Here is a 21,278-nt window from a genome sequence, read left to right as displayed (position 1 = left end):
ATTAAATGTTATTGAATGGTTTATTGTTTATTTATTGTTCATTGTTATAGAAACCACGTTTTTAAGGAACGTCTCAGTTTCAACAGAAAATGGGATATTGTATCGCATCCTGCATGATGTTCAAGATTTCAACACCTGGAATTTTATTAACTCTTGCAATTAATTTTATACATGACCACAGTTACACAACTAGGTTTTTTGCATATATAATATATAACGACTCGTCCAATCATTTTTTTGGTAAACCCGTCGTAGACAAAACAAACAAGGAGGCGCAGGCATGGTGTTAGTTGACTTATCAATTTTAAATTATGATGTACTATAATCATGTATACATCTTTAACTACTAAAAAAGTAATTTTCAGTACATGTAAGCAGTCCCAATTTAACCAAAATTCTGTAAGTATGGATCACCTTGATAGTTTTGACAGCTACAGCTACGAGAATTCTCAGGACGAGCCTTTTATAACCCAAAACAGGTTCGTCAATCCACACGTGGGGAACAATGTAAACAATGTAAACAATGTAAAAAATGACAACACAAATAGGAAGCGGACTAGAATAAACACAGGTGGTGAGTGTAGCAATGGTGCAGTAATAACAAACGAAAATGACTTTGAGCAATTATCTCTTGATGGAAAAGTGACAGAAATATTTAAACAAATGAAGAATTTCGATCACAAGGTTGATGAATGTTTAAAGATGCATACAAAATTGACATCAATAGAAGGCTCACTATCCGAACACGACCAGCGCTTAAAACTGCTTGAGTACAAATCCATTGACATCGAGGCAAGGAGCCGAAGAAATAACCTCATATTTGGTGGAATAGGTGAACAAAGAAATGAAAACTGTTTTGATGTCATAGGTCAATTTCTTGACGAACAGCTCCAGATAACGCACCGTCCAATAATCCAGCGAGCCCACCGCCTTGGAAGATTCTCTCCAAGCAACAGTAGGGGTATCATTGTGAACTTCCTGAACTTTCAAGACACAGTAGATGTTCTCTCTCATGCAAAACACTTAGCAGGGTCAAACTTCAGCATAAACCGAGACTACCCTAAAGAAATCTCACAAGCTCGGAAAACGCTCTGGCCAAAATACAAAAAACTCCGTGAAAGTAATCCACGCAGCAAAATTGCACTAGTCTTCCCTGCAAAAATAGTTATGGATGGAAGGGTAGTCGAGGACATATATCCTGATTGGAACTCAATTCTCAACGGTAACAGAGTTCGCACAATCCCCGAAGTCTTCGGGACGAGTCAGGCACACAGTTTCCGTTCTCGCCAAAGCACCTGGAACAATATCCCGCCGGCTTCTATCACAACCTCTGGCAACCGGAGGAACACAACTGCGGTCGCCACCCCCATTACTCCAACTGCCACGATCCCCGAAGTACCACGGTCCAACCAGGCACACAGTGTCCCTCCTCCCCAAAGCGCCAGGAACAATATCCCGCCAGAGCCTATCACAACCTCTGCTAACCAGAGGAAAACAACCGTGGTCATCACTCCCAATACTCCAACTCCCAATTCCGAACACGTATCAAGACGCTCGCAGTCTGCTTCTCCTAATTCTTCAAAAGCTCATGCTCGTAATCATCCTCCAGTATCTCCCAGAACTCCACTGAACACCCAGTCATCTGTGCCCAGCATCCAACGCCCCTGGGATTCTGCGCGTACTGATAACCGTGTGCCCTCTAGGGACACTCCACAGTCCAATAACCATAGTAGGACCACAGCAGACAGCAACCATAGCCATTAGGCCAGTGGGGGGACAGAACCCTCATCCAACCTGAAAGTAAACACCATAAAATTAGGAACTTTAAATGTTAGCGGCATCAAGAAAAGACTAAATTACCAGGAATTCACTGATTTCATAGGTTGTTATGATATATTTTGTATCTGTGAATCTCACACTGATACACACGATATTATAAAGATAAATAACTATGATTATTTTGCGAACCATAGAAAGCAAGAATATAAACGCAAGTCTGGTGGCATTGGTATATTTGTTAAAGACAAGCTTGTACCCTCAATTAACATTTTAAAGTCAAATTGCGAATATGCCCTTTGGATCTCTATTGATAAATCTCTAACGATGCTTGACGAAAATATTGTCATTGGTGCTGTATACGTCCCACCCGAAAACTCTAAATTTTTTAACGACGATGAATTTATGACCCTTGAAAATGAAATCTCCCAGATATGTAGTGACCATAAATATGTAATTCTTGCAGGTGATTTCAATGGCAGAGTAGGCAGCATGAAAGATTACATAACCACTGACCCACATTTAAATGACATTTTCGATATCGATGACGACATACAGAGTCAACTAGACAAATACAAAACTCTTGAAAAATTATCCGTCCCACTTGCCCGCACCTCTCAAGACCATCGAACGAATGCACATGGCCTCCGTCTTATAGACTTATGTAAGAACAACAACATTTTCATTCTAAACGGTAGACTAACCTCTGGAAATAATCACGATATGCTTACATTCAGAAATAAATCCACAATAGACTATGTTATTGCCTCATCTGATTGTTTCTATTTTGTTTCGGAATTTCAAATCATTGAAACTGACCCAATATTCTCGGATGGCCATAATGCACTCTCATGGTCAATAAATATATCACATAGCAATCATCCAAATATAACTCCAAAAAGTAAAACTCACACCAATCAAAAACCAAAATGGAAACCTGATCTCGCCAGCCAATTTGTTAGCAATATCAACCCTAATGCGATTAACCAAATACTTAACCAAATGGATACTTACCCCAAATCGCAGCAGACCATAGAGCACATAACTGATGAGCTGCAATCAGTCTTCCATCAAGCATCCACCAGCACCTTCCCTGAAAATAAAACACATTTTCAAAATAACCATTCAGCTAACAATAAACCATGGTTTGGTCCTCAATGTTTCAAAGCACGCAAAAAGTATCACACTGCCAAAAAAATTTATAATAGCAACAAAACCACATTTAACAAAAAAGAAATGACGAACGCCAGCAAAAAATACAAACAAACAATGAACCACCATATTAATGCAAACAAACAAAACATGTCAAACAAACTTCGATCAATGTCCGACAAAAACCCCAAACAATATTGGTCATATCTTAACAAACTAAAACCAAAATCAAAAATCACAACTACACCAACTCTAGAAGAATTACAGGAACACTTCAAAGAACTAAATACAAACACTATCAATGACAACCGTTTCAATGACACAAACGACCAATCACATTATACAAGCACCACACTTAATTCCACAATCACCAAAGAAGAAATAGAACAAGAGCACCGCCTTGCGGGTGCAGACCGCTCATCTATTTTCTTTTTAAAGGTGAAGGGACTCTCATTTTCAATCACAAAGGAGGGAGGAGTGGAGTGAAGAGGGGTGTATAGTGTGGGGTTGTGGACATTTATTACATTATCTTCCAAAAAAGCGAAAAAAAAAAAAAAAAAAAAAAAAAATTCGGGGGGGGGGGGGGGGGGGGGGGGGCGATGGGGGGGGGGATGTTTGGGTGCGATGGTTGGACGGTATTTCAAACATAACAGTTTTTAAAAAAAAATGGGAGGGGGGGGGGTATAGTGTGAGGGTGTGGTGGTAATTTGTGAGATGATCTTAAAAAAAAAAAAAAAAAAAAAAAATTGGGGGGGGGGTGGGGGGTGGGGGGGGGGTATAGTGTGAGGGTGTGGTGGTCATTTGTGAGATGATCTTAAAAAAAAAAAAAAAAAAAAAAAAAAAATAGGGGGGGGGGGAGGGGGGGAGGGGGGGGAGGGCACGGGGGATGGTTTGGGTGGAGTCTATTGTGGTATGTCAGGTAAGAGTAGTTTCATCAAAGTATCAATCAAATCTAATCATAAATAAAGAAGTTATGGCAATTTTAGCAAAATTTAATAATTTGACCTTGAGAGTCAAGGTCATTCTAAGGTCAAAGTAAAATTCAAGTTGCCAGGTACAGTAACCTCATGATAGCATGTAAGTATTTGAAGTTTGAAAGCAATAGCCTTGATACTTAAGAAGTAAAGTGGATCGAAACACAAAATTTAACCATTATATTAAAAGTTACTAAGTCAAAAAAGGGCCATAATTCCGTAACAATGACAACCAGAGTTATGCAACTTGTCCTTTTACTGTACCCTTATGATAGTTTGTGAGTGTTCCAAGTATGAAAGCAATATCTATGATACTTTAGGGGTAAAATGGACCAAAACATAAATCTTAACCAAATTTTCAATTTTCTAAGTATAAAGGGCCCATAATTCCGTCCAAATGCCAGTCAGAGTTACATAACTTTGCCTGCACGGTCCCCTTATGATAGTTCATAAATCTTGCAAGTATGAAAGCAATAGCTTTGATACTGTAGGAATAAAGTGGACCTAAACACAAAACTTAATCAAATTTCCAATTTTCTAAGTATAAAAAGGGCACATAATTCTGTCAAAATGCCAGTCAGAGTTACATTACTTTGCCTGCACAGTCCCCATATGATAGTTAGTAAGTGTTGCAAGTATGAAAGCAATAGCTTTGATGCTTAAGGAATAAAATGGACCTAAACACAAAACTTAACCAAAATTGTCAATTTTCTAAGTATAAAAAGGGCACATAATTCTGTCAAAATGCATGCCAGAGTTATCTAACTTTGCCTGCCCAGTCCCCTCATGATAGTAAGTAAGTGTACCAAGTTTGAATGCAATAGCATTGATACTTACTGAGAAAAGTGGAACTAAACGCAAAACTTAACCAAAATTTTCAATTTTTTAAGTATAAAAAGGGCACATAATTCTGTCAAAATGCACGCCAGAGTTATCTAACTTTGCCTGCCCAGTCCCCTCATGATAGTAAGTAAGTGTACCAAGTTTGAATGCAATAGCATTGATACTTTCTGAGAAAAGTGGACCTAAACGCAAAACTTAACCGGACGCCGACGCCAACGCCAACGCCAACGCCAACGCCAACGCCGACGCCAAGGTGATGACAATAGCTCATAATTTTTTTTCAAAAAATAGATGAGCTAAAAATGTATTTCAAACCTTAAAAACTCAAAAACTCCTAGCCCATTTGACAACATTCTTAACGAATACATAAAGTCCACAAAACATCTACTTATGCCTGTTTATTGCAAACTATTTAACTACATACTTGAAACCGGGTTCATCCCACAAAGTTGGCTCAATGGAATTATAATACCCATATTTAAAAACAAAGGTGACCCTAAAGATCCTAGTAACTACAGACCCATAACTATCCTCAGCTGTCTTGGCAAACTTTTTACTTCAATACTTAACAACAGACTAACTAAGTTCTTAAATGAAAACAATATCTTAGATGAAAATCAAGCTGGCTTTAGAAAAGGATATTCCTGCTCTGATCACATATTTACACTTCACTCACTAATTGAATTAATGAAAAAAAAGAAACAAAAACTTTACTGCGCATTTATTGACTTCTCCCAAGCCTTCGATAAAGTCTGGCGTACTGGCCTCTGGCACAAACTAATCAAACAAAATATAACAGGTAAATTTCTCACTTTAGTTCAAAACATGTATAGCAATATCAAATCTAGTATCTCACTTAACGGTAACATATCTGAACCATTCATATCAGAAATTGGCGTAAGACAAGGTGAAAACCTGTCCCCTCTCCTATTTTCCCTCTTCCTTAATGATCTGCAAACACATATGCACCTCCAAGGCTCAAACGGCATAGAACTTACAAATCCTGAAGACCTAACTTTGTGGCTAAAACTACTTATATTACTTTATGCTGATGACACTGTTATCATTTCTGACTCAAAAACTGACTTCCAAAATAGCTTAAACATTTTCCATGATTACTGCGAGAATTGGCATTTAAAAATAAACCTCAGCAAAACTAAAATTATAATCTTCGGTGCTAGACAACTTCAAAACTTTCATTTCACACTAGGCATCCATCCCATAGACATAACTGACCGTTACCACTACCTAGGGATAACACTCTCAAGCAATGGCTCTTTCCTAAACGCAAGAAAACACCTAGCTGAACAAGCAACAAAAGCAATGCACCTATTATATATCAGAGCAAACAACGCAGAACTTCCCATAGACTTAATCCTTAAACTTTTCGACCACACAGTGCTACCAATTTTAACATATGGTTCAGAAATATTTGGTTTTGAAAACATAGACATTCTGGAGAGAGTACACAACAACTTCCTCAGAAAAATTACTAAAGCCAGAAAATCTACTCCTATATCTTTTCTATACGGTGAACTTGGCAGGCATCCAATTGCAATCAATATTAAAACTCGTATGATCTCCTTCTGGTGTAGAACTCTTCAAGGCAAAGAACAGAAAATATCACATCAGATTTATAAGTACATGATGAACCTCCCAAACTCAAATTTTAAGTGGTCAAACAAAATAAAAGAAATACTCACATCAGTTAACCAAAGTAGCATATGGGATAATCAGTTTCAAATAAACCAAATTAATATCCACCGCTTAGTTAAATCACAGTTACTAACTCAGTTCAAAACCCAATGGCACCACCAATTACAGCAAACACACAAAGGACAAATATATACCAGCTTCAAACAATCACCATCCCTTGAAAACTACCTTATTAAACTCACCAAAAAAGAATACATTTACCTATTCCAATTCAGGACTGCTAACCACTGGTTTCCAGTCGAGACAGGCCGATACGACGGAACCCCATTTGAAGATAGAGTCTGCAGGCTATGTAATTCGGGTCAGATTGGCACCGAACACCACTACCTCCTTAACTGCGATTTCTTTGATACTGAAAGAGAACAATTCCTAGGTAATGACACACATAATGCTTCTCTTAGCTCATTCTTATCATCAGAATCCTTACCTTTACTTAAAAATACAAGCAAATTTATACGCTTTATATTTAGTAAATTTAAACGCTAACAAAGATTCAATACAAGTACACATTTGTTTATAAATACAAATGCCACCAGACCACCAAATTATAGTATATGTTCTACTACAGTGCACTAATTGACTGTTAGTTTTTTGTTAAGTCTCGATCTAATGCGTTATTATGTACTTGGAAATGAATTTCATTTCAAAACCTGTATAGCCATCCTTTCTATTATTAATTAGGGCACATTTTTGTCTAAATAGTCTCCCTTTAATGATAATAACTACATTACTGCTTCTTCAAAGAGTCTACTTTTTTTCTTACATCCGTTTACTACTGTATAATCTGTGGTTACCTACTTGAAATTGAATAAATTCAATTTACATGCCACATTCTCAGTCTTATGTACATGTATGCTTTACCGTTATAAACATTAATTGTTAAGCATGAGGAACATTTATGCTTATAAGTTATATTTAATTACTTGTTAATACTTAATATGTGTACCAGTGTGAGAAATGTACATAAATTTGCTATATTCTTAATTTCAATCGCTAATTGATGATTGTATTATATTAATTTGGTTGTGTTTCTATAATAATGTTATATATCATGACTATGTGTACTTTTGCATCATTTTGATATGTTAAAAATCTGTACAAATATTTATTTGCTTTCATGACCATGGCTTCTTAAACAAATACTTCCTCGAAAAACCGGCCAAAAATTTATAGAATAAATTGCAATAATAATAACCAGTTTATAACTTATTACAATTTCCTTTTGCTAGTGATTTTTATAATTCTGTACCATTTCTATCTACAAATTTGTGTTTTGTTTTAAATAGCCGACTTATACCACCAGTATAATAGAAAGTTGACTGTAGTTACCTACTTGAAATTAAATAAATTCCATAAATTCAATTTACATGACACATTTTCAGTCCTATGTACATCTACACTTTACCGTTAAAAACATTAATTGTTAAGCATGAGGAACGTTTATGCTTATTTAATTACTTGATACTACTTAAAATGTGTATCAATGTGAGAAATGTACATAAATTTGTTATATCCTTTATTTCACTCGCTAACTGATAATTTATATATCATGACTACGTCTACTTTTGCATCATTCTGATATGTTAAAAATCTGTACATATATTTATTTGCTTTTCATGACCCTGGCTTCTTAAACAAATACTTTCTCGGAAAACCAGCTAAAAAAAAAAAAAAAAAAAAAAAAGAAAATATTGCAATAATAATAATATCAGTTTATAACTTATAACAATTCCTTTTGCTAGTGATTTTCATATTTTTGTACCGTCTCGATTCACGAATTATCGTTTTGTTTTAAATAAGCCATTATAATAGTAAGTTGACAAAAAATCACCTCTTGATACCGCTTAGGCCTTGCTCATTCCTTTTGAATGCAGTACACACAATTTGCTTAATCCTAACGGTAGTACCTTATCTATTCTGTCCTTGAGAAGTACAGCTATCATTCATGGCCTCGGGTTGCTCCGACATTATCCATTCGCCCATTGGCAAATTTCATTGTGCGGGTGCAGTCGAGCGAATAAATCACGAAAAAGCATGTCTGCAACTATTCCGAATACAGAAATTAAAGCTACCAACTGCAAGTTGCATTATCGCCTTAAACGCACTGTTTTAACCTGCACTTTTTAAATAAACATTTTTCTTTCCTGAAAACTGCTATCGGTAACAGCGCGTGCAAAGTTAAGTGACGTGTGAACAAGACAACCCCGCATAATTAAGGTTAAAGATCACTAATAATATTAGAATCCTCGACAAATTAGGCTACACAATTACGAACCGTTATTTCATTCTCATGCATTGCTCACTATGTATGATAATCTGGTGTTTTTTGTAATTGATTAACTTTTCCCACATTCTCGTAGTCAATATATTTATATATGCTCATTCTGAATACCCCCACCCTCGCTGGATAATATGTGCTGTTGTTGCTAAATTATCGGAAGTCAAAATATTGTTATAAAAATTGTACTTTGTTATATTGCCCTTATTGTATATGTTATATACTTGGGTGAAAATAAAAGTTCTGTTCTGTTCTGTTTTAAACTCCGCAGTGGCACGAATTACTCAATTAAATTTCTCACCATTGCAGTAATTTACCAAATCGTGGAATTAATTGATTTATCACAAATTATTTCTTGTTTATTTGAAAGCATTGAAAACTTGTGCTAATTGTTCGCACCTACAAATTAAAAGAACCGCTATTTAATTAGCATTTAAAGTAAAGGGTGTGCGAACAACACAAAAAGACTTATTAAAATGCCCTTCATTTAAAGGTTTTAAAATAGATTCGAAACGGGACACAAATACATAGTAACTTTAATTGAATATTTAAAGGCCCTAGAAAGGTGACGATCCGTAATTATTTACCGTATTTTAAATATTTTTTAAATATTTAATTTATAAAGGTTGTCAAAAAAACAATATATATATATATATGCTATTGGACATTACCATAAAAAATGAGCAATACAACTTGTTTTGAGCTCAAAATACAGTGTCCTCGAAGTCAATTGTGTTTACAAACAATCCGTTTATTTACATCGCTGTTTACTCGGGAAAGTTAAAGTAAAAGTGGCTCAGATCACCAAAAATATATCGTTGATTTTCAACGTTTTCCGGTATCACTCACAAAGTAGGTCTCTTTAAATTGGTTAAAACGTTTGTAGTGATCTAAAAAGTTACTTTCTGCTGGTAAAAAGTAGTTTAAAATCGAATTAAAATTGATATTTCTTTCGGCTATTTTTAGAATACGTCACCGCTTTGAGGCTACACATTACGTTAGTTGCAAAGTTGTAAACATTTCTTCCAATTATGAAACGGGTATATCTTCCATAATTGTTGACAACGTTTCACCTAAGCTGTGTTATTAGCATTGGACTCAAGTATCAATAAGCCTTAGGCGTTTGATGTAATAGAGCTTACATAAATAGGTTTGAACTAAAAGTTTGCGTTCATACGGTTCAAGTTCTGGCATGGCAGGTAGTTTCATCAAGAGGTACTTTCTTATATGTTGCCGAAACGAAAGATAAGAATTTAGTGTAAAGAGGTTATCTGTAAGGTTAACTGAGCCTTGCCAAGCGAAAACAGGACTTAATGCAAGTGTGTAGTCCCAGATTAGCCTCTGCAGGCCACACAGGCTAATCAGGGACGACACTTTCCATGTACACTGGATTTTCATTTGAAAAACTGCACAGGCTTATCTGGGATGACACTTTATGCACATGTATTTAACCCAATTTTCACAGAGCGTGACTCGTATGATGTTTTCTAGAAATGCTATGAGATTATGGAATTTAATCGGACAGGTATTTAATACTACGATATAATGTGTTTTATGTAGGGGTATAAGAGAATGACTACATTCACTCAACTGATTTCAGATAACAAACAACAACAAAACTATTTCTTGTTTACATATTTTGTTCAAATATCACACATTAAGACAAACATGATTTTAAACACAATTTGAGCATTTATTATTCATTACAATGTTTAACACAACCAAACATGTCTCTTGTACTCGTGTCTTTACAGCTTATTGTGTTCATAGTGCTTGTGTGGTACATTTAGACTGAAAATGCCTGAAGATTTCTCAGCTTAGGTTTTCCTTGCTGACACCTTAATAACAAAAATGATTACAAAAACTACACAGATTTTGCATGCTTCTTGTAGAAAGCACATCGCAGGTTGATTGCAGTGGAACAGTGGAAGTGCACAGTAAAATCATTATTATTTTTGGGACATCAATTCTTGTTCATTCCAAGAATTGAACACAAACTCATCAGAAATGACCCACGCAGTCTTTTTTCTACAAAATCAGAAATCTACGCATATACTTATAAACCAAAATGTCAGTTGTAAAAAATCATGAAACTTCTTGCTGACGAATATAAATGGTTGTGCAGTATTTCATGTGTAAAACCATTATGTGTATCATCAGGCAGCTATACATGTAGTGCAGCTGGACAATGTCCATAACATCGCACACATGAAATGAAGTTTAGGTAAAAGCCTGCCCTGTAGTTTTTCACCCAAATTTCTTCACCTGAAGCAATATAAGATAGCAAACATCAGATTAAAATGTTTATAATATTTACCAGAAACCAATTTCACAGTAAATCACCTAGAACACTGCAACTGCGCACTGCACAGGCTAATTTGAGACCACACTTTGCACACATGCATTAAGCTCTGTTTTCCCAGAGTGCGGGTATTCTGATTGTTGGATACTCCATTACTTATTCACAGTCTTGCACATGTACAGTCTTGTAACTGCTTTTGCTTTAAATTATTAATCTTTTAACAACCGTCGGAGACGGGTGATGCTCCCCAAAGGTTTTTGTTGTCACAATATTGCACTATATATTCAGATAAAAGGAAACGTCTTGAGGGGCATTACTTTGGACAAAATAATAAGATGGATAGTTTAGCAACTTAAAAATTTCAAAGGGCCATAACTCTCTAAATAAATCATCTAACCAGAACCCACAAATAACATGTGCATCTCCTCAAGGTGGTTAAGCTTTCTATAAAGCTTCATTGAACTCCAGTCAGTAGTTGGGGAAAAATAGATCGACAAGAATTGCACTATATGTACAGTTTATAGAATATTTACAAGGGCCATAACTCTGTAAAAAATCAGCCGACCATAACCGGCTGAAAATATGCACATCTCCTGTTGGTAGTGAAGCTTACCATAAAGTTTCATTGAATTCCCGTAATAAGTTGCTGAGAAATAGCTCGGACAAGAATTGCATCATATGTACAATGGAACATTTCAAAGGGCCATAATTCTGTGAAAAATCATCCGACCAGAACCGGCTGATAATATGCACATCTCTTTTTGGTAGTCAAGCTTCCCATAAAGTTTCATTGAATTCTGGTCATTAGTTGCTGAGAAATAGCCCGGACAAGAATTGCACTATATGTACAATTAATGGAAAATTTCAAATGGCCATAACTCTGTAAAAAATCATCCGACCAGAACCGGCTGATGATATGCACATGTTCTCTAGGTAGTAAAGCTTCCCATAAAGTTTCATTGAATTCCGGTCATTAGTTGCTGAGAAATAGCCCGGACAAGAATTGCAATAATATGAACAGTTAATGGAAAATTTCAAAGGGCCATAACTCTGTGAAAAATCATCCCACCAGAACCCGCTGATATTATGCACATCTCCTCTTGGTAGTGAAGCTCCCCATAAAGTTTCATTGAATTCCGGTCATTAGTTGCTGAGAAATAGCCCGGACAAAACTTGTGCACGGACGGTCAGACAGGCTCACGGACAGACGAAGCAGCGACTATATGCTCCCCCAAAAATAAATTTTTGGGGAGCATAAAAATTAAGCCAGGTGAAAAGAATGTGTTCCCATAAAGCCAGTGGATCTGACAGTAACTGTTGTCTATTGTAAACAAGATGTGTTTGTGAAACACAATGTCCCCCTATATGACGTTTGACCTTGTAGGATGACCTTGACCTTGACCCTTCACCACTCGAAATGTGCAGCTCCATGAGATACACATGCATTTCAAATATAAAATTGCTAGCTTCAATATTGCAGAAGTGATATTACATTTCCAATTTTGACCCATATATTTGACCTTGAAGGATGACCTTGACCTTGACCTTTCACCACTAAAAATGTGCAGCTCCATGAGATACACATGCATGCCAAATATCAAGTTGCTATCTTCAATATTGCAGAAGAATTCATAAAATTAGCGATTTGGGCCACATAAATTTGACCTCTGACCTTGAAGGATGACCTTGACCTTTTACCACTCAAAATGTGCAGCTCTGTGAGATACACATGCATGCCAAATATCAAGTTGCTATCTTCAATATTGCAAAAGTACTCATAAAATGAGCGATTTTGGCTACATTTATTTGACATCTGACCTTGAAGGATGACCTTGACCTTTTACCACTCAAAATGTACAGCTCCATGAGATACACATGCATGCCAAATATCAAGTTGCTATCTTGAATATTGAAATACTGCAAAAGTGTACATTAAATGAGCGATTTTGACCCATATATTTGACCTTTGACCTTGAAGGATGACCTTGACCTTTCACCACTTAAAATGTGCAGCTCCATGAGATACATATGCATGCCAAATATCAAGTTGCTATCTTCAAAATTGCAAAAGTTATTGCAAATGTTAAAGTTGGCGCAAACCAACCAACCAACAGACCAACAGACAGGGCTAAAACAATTTGTCCCCCACTACTATAGTGGGGGACATAAAAATGCCTAAATTTCTCTTTAAGATCACAAACATTAAACAATTGTGATGCAAATTATATTGAAAGATCATAAAGTTAAAATTGAGAAATTAAATTAATTTGAATTACCTTTGATAGAAAGCAATCGCAGATCTCCGTTTCAAACTATTCTCATGTCTGAAGAGAAGCATTTCGACTTGTTCGTGACATCGCCTGAAGTATAACATAAAGATGTAAAGACATTTCAGTTAAATCACAAAATGCATTTCACTTCCAACAAAATTCCAAATAAACTGTATGATGTTGATGCTTTAGTAACAGGCAGGTTGCCCTGCTCAGCCTTGACTTAAAACCTGAAAACTGCGAGCTTGATTCCCAGTTTGACATAAAAACCTGCTGGAATTGATAATGTATTTATTTCTACATGCCTTCTCCATCAACCTTTGACTCAAATAGGTTTTTTCTACATCCCTTCACACTCAACCTTTGACTCAAATAGACTGTTTCTACATCCCTTCTCCCTTAGCCTTTTGCTAAAATAGGCTGTTTATATGTCCCTTCTCCCTTATTCTTTGGCTCAAATAGGCTGTTTCTACGTCCCCTCTCCCTTAACCTTTGACGTCACTCAAATAGGCTGATTCTATGTCCCTGCTCCCTTAACATTTGACTCAAATAGGCTGTTTCTACGTCCCTTCTGCCTTAACCTTAGACTCAAATAGGCTGTTTCTACGTCCCTTCTCCCTTAACCTTTGACTCAAATAGGCTGTATCTACGTCCCTTCTCCCTTAACCTTTGACTCAAATAGGCTGTTTCTACGTCCCTTCTCCCTTAACCTTTGTCTCAAATAGGCTGTTTCTATGTCCCTTCTCCCTCAACCTTTGACTCAAATAGGCTGTTTCTACGTCCCTTCTCCCATAACCTTTGACTCAAATAGGCTGTTTCTACGTCCCTTCTTCCTCAACCTTTGACTCAAATAGGCCATTTGTCAGTGTCTTGCACGTGATACTTGTAAACCATGTTACCCAGACATATTGTGAGGTAACAGACCACTGTGACGTGAGTGACATGCTAATGAAAATGGCAAAAAATCCATACAAACAGATAAACTGAGTCGTGTTCTGTAAAAACAGGACTTAAAGCATATGCCTAAAGTGTCGCCCCAGATTAGCCTGTGCAGTCTACAAAGGCTAAGCAGGGATGACACTTTCCGCCTTAAATGGATTTCCCCTTAAGACACTTCCTTAAAACAAAAAAATACATAAAAGCGTAATGCTGTCCCTCACTAGCCTGTGCGGACTTCACAGGCATGTCTGTGATGATATCCCTATATTCATATAACGCGAATGAAACTTACCCTCTCTAATGCCAAGTACAATCCATCCACCCCGAGATTGTACCCGCTCTCAAGAATCCTACGTGCGTCTGTGCGTGTGCTTCCCAGCGAGGTGTTCAGTTGTTCCACCACAACGTCACACAGCGACTTGTTCGCCTTTCCAGACTGTTGCACGTCCAGAGATTGGAAGAACAACTCAGCCAGCTTGACGTAATCTTGGTGGCATTTGCAAAGGAATAATGGAGTAATAATTCAAGGTCACTGTGGCGTAATGGATATGGTGTCCACCTAGCAACCAGGAGGTCAAGGATTCACTCCCCACTATGGAAACGTTCTTCAGATCTAACCATGGACACCATGTACTGGGTCTACCGAGGAAACTGACTGAAGAGCGATTTAATAAGCATTTGGCTTTCAATACAATCAAGCTTTAAATAAATTATTTTAAACTAGAGGAATAATGACATTCTTGAAACTGTTGAAACTAAAACTTGTCACGGTAGTGAAAAAATATCACAGCCGCTGCATGTAGTAATATGTAGAAAGTTGTTGCAATTAACAAGTGGGACTTAGGACATGGTCAGTTTTTACTAAAGCGGCTTTTTTTCCAACAAAGTTTAAACATAAATATTATACAATGTTTTCTTAGAAATCGAAATACCTAGAAGCACACAGCTTGTGAAAACCGCAGTTCTGAACACATACCTAGAAGCACAGAGCTTGTGAACACCCCTGATCTTAACACATACCTAGAAGCACACAGCTTGTGAACACCGCAGATCTGAACACATACCTAGAAGCACAGAGCTTGTGAACACCCCTGATCTTAACACATACCTAGAAGCACACAGCTTGTGAACACTGCAGATGTGAACACATACCTAGAAGCACAGAGCTTGTGAACACCCCTGATCTTAACACATACCTAGAAGCACACAGCTTGTGAACACCGCAGATCTGAACACATACCTAGAAGCACACAGCTTGTGAACACCGCAGATGTGAACACATACCTAGAATCACACAGCTTGTGAACACCCCTGATCTTAACACATACCTAGAAGCACAGAGCTTGTGAACACCCCTGATCTTAACACATACCTAGAAGCACAGAGCTTGTGAACACCCCTGATCTGAACACATACCTAGAAGCACACAGCTTGTGAACACCCCTGATCTTAACACATACCTAGAAGCACACAGCTTGTGAACACCCCTGATCTGAACACATACCTAGAAGCACAGAGCTTGTGAACACCCCTGATCTTAACACATACCTAGAAGCACACAGCTTGTGAACACTGCAGATGTGAACACATACCTAGAAGCACAGAGCTTGTGAACACCCCTGATCTTAACACATACCTAGAAGCACACAGCTTGTGAACACCGCAGATCTGAACACATACCTAGAAGCACACAGCGTGTGAACACCCCAGATCTGAACACATCATAGTGAATGGCCTCGTAGGGTCGACATTCCATCTTCTGTAGCAGTTTCTGGGTAACTGGTTCAGGGAGGTCTCTGTTAACATTAATTTACCAATTAGTCTGATAATTTATAACTGTTATACTATTAAATCAATTAAATTTATATTTGTCGGTATGAAAATTTGAGGCTTTTCATAGTATGACTTTTTCATGGACATTTAAGATTGTGAATTTCTGATTTTGTGAAAATAATGAGGAATTTGATTCTGTCATTTACCAATGTGTTTGTGTTAAATACATTAATTGTTCAACCCACAAAGTCAACAAAACTTAATGTCCAACAAACAATAATGACGGTGCAGTATTTACCAAAAAAGTTCAGGAAATACAAATTAAAGGGCCTTCTTCACTGATTTTTCTATAACAAATTTCAAAACTATTTCAAGTTCATTCAAGATTTTTGAAAAAAAAAATTAAAGCGACAAACATTTAGTAATTTTTGAAAAATAAGGTGTATTAATATATAGATATGTTGTACAGAGCTTAGTTTTATAATTCATGTTACTTAAACACTAAAGATTAGAAATGAGGTTGAAAAAAACAGCTCACCTGCATAATGCCTGAAGTAATTCAACAAAAACATTCCCATCAACACCATGAACACCTTTGCTCACTAAAAATTTAATGAAATGAACATATGAGCCTTGCATGTGAGGAAAGTGTTGTCCAAGAAGAGCCTATGCAGTCTGCACAGGTTAATCAGGGACAACACTTTTTGTCCTCGACTTGATTTTCATTTAGAAGAGACTTCCTTGAAATGATAAATTCCATAACAGCGGACAGTGCAGTCCCTGATAAGTCTGTGCGACAACTAAGGCTAATCTGGGATGACACAAAGCTCATGATTGCTTAACTTTGACTGGGGTTACATCAATACAGACATACATGAAGTTGTTAACAATAAGCGCTAATCCTTACTATTTTACCTGTATGCTATCAACACAGCTTTCCTGCATTAGCGTATTACAGGAAATGTCAGTTACCCCGTAAGTACAAAGTATAATGTACAGAGCTCCGCACTAAGGCACGTCCGAACGACATTCACTGTACCAAGATAGCCAATGTCCAAGGAACATGTCCGACCGGTCGAGTGTATTCTGGGCGGGATAATGTGTTCTATATCAATAATCTACATTTTAAATAAGCTTTTCAAAGATGTAAACATCTTATTACAGTACGATCAGATGACAATTAAATCCCAGAGTGAAGTCGGAGACAACAAACGCTTTTTAACGGATCATATCTCGAAATGGATTTGGATCGTATTTTTATCGAGAAAACACGTCAGTACCTATTTTTAAACGGAAATCCTCTAGATACGGTTTTTGATTGGTTTCCTCGAAGTGATGTGTTTTCTTGATAAAAATACCTTTTAAGCTAAAAGCTGGGATCGCCAAGGATTGTCAGGGATCGATGAAGGTATCAAACTCGCCTTAAACACAAAGTTACATTAAAATTATTAGTTATTTATCAATTATAAATAACTTTAATTTGTTTGATCAATTAGAAGTGTTTTGACAAACTTTTTTACGCAATGCAATAAGCAAAACTAATATTAAAGGTTGATCCCGGCTTTTAGTTTAAATTAAAGGGAGTTAATCCTGTACAATTTTATGACTACCATAACACGTTATTTTGCGACATTTAAGATTCACTTACGCATTAGTAAGGCAAGCTTATAAGAATGATTGAGTCATAATTGGGCGTCTCCATGCACAAGAAAATACCCGTTGAATGATAGATATAAATGTTTTGATAATACTTGCGTCAGGGCACATGAAAGATTGGTCAGGGCTAGTAGGTTCTGCATTTACTAGCCCGAATGGGCTAGTTGAAAAAAAATTAGTGTCGAGGCCTTATGTACTGTGTACTTTGTGACGTATCTGGACTTATCTGTGTTGCGAAACAGACATAGGATGTGTGCATGGATTATACTGGATATTTTTTTCCTTTATGCCTACAGTAATTGAGTCTTTAAACAAATTAAATATTGGACATAATTATATACATGTATTACAATCTTAAATTTGAGGATCGGTATAACCACGAAACAAATGGAAAATTAATGTCCCATAAATAATAAGAATATTACAGCAGTAATATTTTCACTTTACCTTTGTGTCCAGCGAGGGCGTCATAGGCCATTCGAACATTAGACTCAAACATCGGGCGACTGTAGTGTGTCAACTTCAGGATCTGGTCTGCTTTCTGAACCTGGCTTGAGCTGTCCTAAATGGAATCAAAACTGCGAACCAATGCAGAACTATTATTAGTTTTAGTTTGGTTGTGAATAATATTGCGGAATAGAATTACATAAGAGCCCTAAGGTTATTTTATTACAAGAGGGCCACAATGGCCCTGAAGCGCTCACCTAAGTTCAATATAGTAAATAATGAGCAATTCGTGCTCAGGTGAGCTAAACACAAGAAAAATTATCTTAAATACATTTAATTAAAAACTAGACAAAATGTAACTACACATTATGCAAACTTTATGTTAGGCGTCTTAATTTAATAATAAAAGCTGTTGCATGCAAACTTACTAGTCCGCAAGAAACTATATGGGATCCTCAGGTCTGTTTGCAATGATTTTGCTAAGAGCATCTCGCATCAATGCACCTACATTGCTCTTCTCTGCAAAACAAATAGAACAAAATAACTTCTTGATACCAAATAATAGGAATTTACTTAACTGAAGTGTTTGTTGTTCTTTAGGAAAACTGTAAATAAAACACCATGAAATGTTACACCATTTACTAATGAACAGCTATTGAAGGGGATAATTGATTAATGTGTCAACAATATATGTTTATATTGGACCATGTATACACTGTAACTCCAATATAACGCTCTCCGTTATAACGCTGAATCCAATATAATGCGGGGGTGCTTCAATCCCGTTTTTTCTCCAACCTTCCATTTCTGATTCAAATCCATGTTATGCGACTTCATGTATTTTCAGAAAATTCAAAGATGGCAGCAATCACTGCTTGATGTCTTTATCCGTCCGTTTAACTGATTTTAATCGATTAGAGGTTAAACTAAACTTGACAGCTAATTGGTGTTAATCTGTTGTGTAATGTCAATAAAGGTGTAAACAACTTGCGAGTCAGTGTTTATTACATATATTCTCTATCAGAGCAGTTCATTGTATAAACTATGGCTGCGTTATTGTTTATTATATGCATTACACGCTTGATACATAAAACGATCTTTGTGTATGTTTAATGTTTCAGTGCGCATACAAAAAATAAATTAAATAATCGTGACGATTTATTTACATGCTAACGCAGTATACTTGTTAACAGAGATTCACTTTAATTTTTGCCCGTTATCAGAAAGTCCCCGGGATGCATGTTTTTTACATGACGCGTATTATGTAATAAAACATTTCTTTGTACATGTATAATTATCATATTGCATTTTATCTAAACACAGCATGGCAATACACAGGACCTATAATATATGCTATACTATACCTGTTTTTATAGCCCCCTGCAATAAATGAGCACCAAACTTATAACGCGGATCCGTTTATAACACTGTTTCGCGGCTTAGATCCCATTGACCGCGCTACATTGGAGTTACAGTGTATTCATATGTGTTATCTGAATCACCACAACTTTGGAAAAACTTATCCAATCTGTATCTACATCAACACTGAACCATTTTATCGACCAATGATCGTTTCATTCAAATAATAACAGTAATTATTGTGGGTCATCTTTGTTTCCAATGTATGTGAGATAAGTGGGTTTATTACATTTTATCCCAATCCAGAATAAGTCTATAATCAGAACTCAATAAAAATCGATACGAACCGATGTAAAAATAATATTCGTAACTTGATTTTGTAATTCTTAATGGTAAGACAAAATTTTAAAATAAATACGTAACGGACTTGAAAATAATTCGTAGTTACGAAAATACGACCCTTATCAGGAGCTCTGTATAATGAAATTCGAGAAGTTAAAACACAATCATTTGTGCAAACCTGCAAATATGTAAACTTGGAATTGTCGGCCTAATACCTGAAAACCACATTGTATGTATAACTAACCGGTTGATAGCAAACATTTACATTTAATTTAACTGTTTCTTCCCTTTGTTCTACTTATTGCCATTGTATGAAATGATATGTTTATTATATATGTGTTGATTTTTCCACCCACTATCTGAGTGAACCTCCATTTCTGAAGGGCTTAGGCCTGAACATGTGTGGCATTCCTATGCCACTAACGCTTAGAGTTTCTTATACTAAAGGGTAGAAATAAATGAAACCATACTGAATACTTTCTAAGTTATAGTTCACTAAATGATACCTTACTAAGGCTTAGTTGGTAAGTTAAGAACCCATCCTATTACACTAGTATGAGTGCATCTGCACAACATGTGCACTATCACACGGAGCAATATCACACGAGTTAATTATAACACAACAGGACTAGTAGCTGATAGTAACATTAACATTATCGTATCGGTATTGTCTTTTGTATTATTAATGAACGATGTAAGATCGCTTAAACAATCGCGAAAATACGTTGCAATACTTCCAAAATTCTGTTACCAAGAATTTTTACAATTGTTTGAACTGAATTATTGCAAAACAAATAGAAGTGACCTCAAGAAAACAAACTGCACCTACAAATTGCCTGTCAGACTCTTTGGGAATGTCGTCAGATGAATTTATCTTTTTGCTTCGTTCAGTCATTTTTGTCGACAGGGTAAATACGCTTCCGTAATGTTCCGGACAAATCCGAAAGCAGCTTGCAATGGTCGCACGGATATTCCCGCCTGCGACCGGTTGATGACGGAAACTACCGAAGTTTATCGAGCACATGTCGAAAGAGTTTCAAACAAGAATGTTATTACAGGTTAACGTCAAACATTAAATTGTTCGTTTACTGGTGAATTACACACGATGGAAGAGTTTTGCGTGGGTTAGGTAATATGGGCATGTGTGCTTTTTATCTTTCATAGGAATAAATACACTGTCTTTTATCAGAACAGCCATTTAAGTTGAATTTGCAATCAGCATCTTTACTTATGAGGTCAAATACCGTATCTATAAATAGTTCTTAAATTTGGTTCAATGTGTACATTATGCACACGACGGATTCAATATAAACATGGGTCAAACGTAAATATTAAATATCAGGTTGATTGTATTTGCAGTCATGTATGCATAATGGTGATTGTTAAGCTTGCGAAATTATTAAATATCAACTGAGGTGTTAATGAAATGATGGCTACTATATAGGCTTACA

At 36.4% G+C, this 21,278-nt stretch overlaps 1 protein-coding gene, 2 long non-coding RNA genes and 1 pseudogene across 4 annotated transcripts in view; 1 reads left to right on the top strand and 3 right to left on the bottom strand.

Moving 5' to 3' along the window:
• Window positions 1-21,278, top strand: part of LOC127847328 (uncharacterized) — a 116,099-nt gene that overhangs the window by 48,818 nt on the left and 46,003 nt on the right. The window lies entirely within an intron of this gene.
• The window catches only part of LOC127847291 (uncharacterized), a 119,283-nt gene that overhangs the window by 56,188 nt on the left and 41,817 nt on the right, over window positions 1-21,278 (bottom strand). The window lies entirely within an intron of this gene.
• On the bottom strand, window positions 10,362-20,722 carry LOC127847306 (tubulin polyglutamylase complex subunit 1-like; annotated as a pseudogene).
• LOC127847329 (uncharacterized) lies at window positions 15,314-15,889 on the bottom strand. The gene is made up of 3 exons (XR_008033929.1): window positions 15,755-15,889; window positions 15,447-15,490; window positions 15,314-15,358 (listed from the first exon to the last, which is right to left on the bottom strand). It is a non-coding gene; the product is annotated as an uncharacterized LOC127847329 (long non-coding RNA).

This window comes from Dreissena polymorpha, chromosome 10 (assembly GCF_020536995.1).
Source record: "Dreissena polymorpha isolate Duluth1 chromosome 10, UMN_Dpol_1.0, whole genome shotgun sequence".
In the NCBI taxonomy this organism is placed as follows: Eukaryota; Metazoa; Mollusca; class Bivalvia; order Myida; family Dreissenidae; genus Dreissena; species Dreissena polymorpha.
Note: the sequence above shows the minus strand (reverse complement) of the source record. Positions and strands in the feature narration are given on the sequence as shown.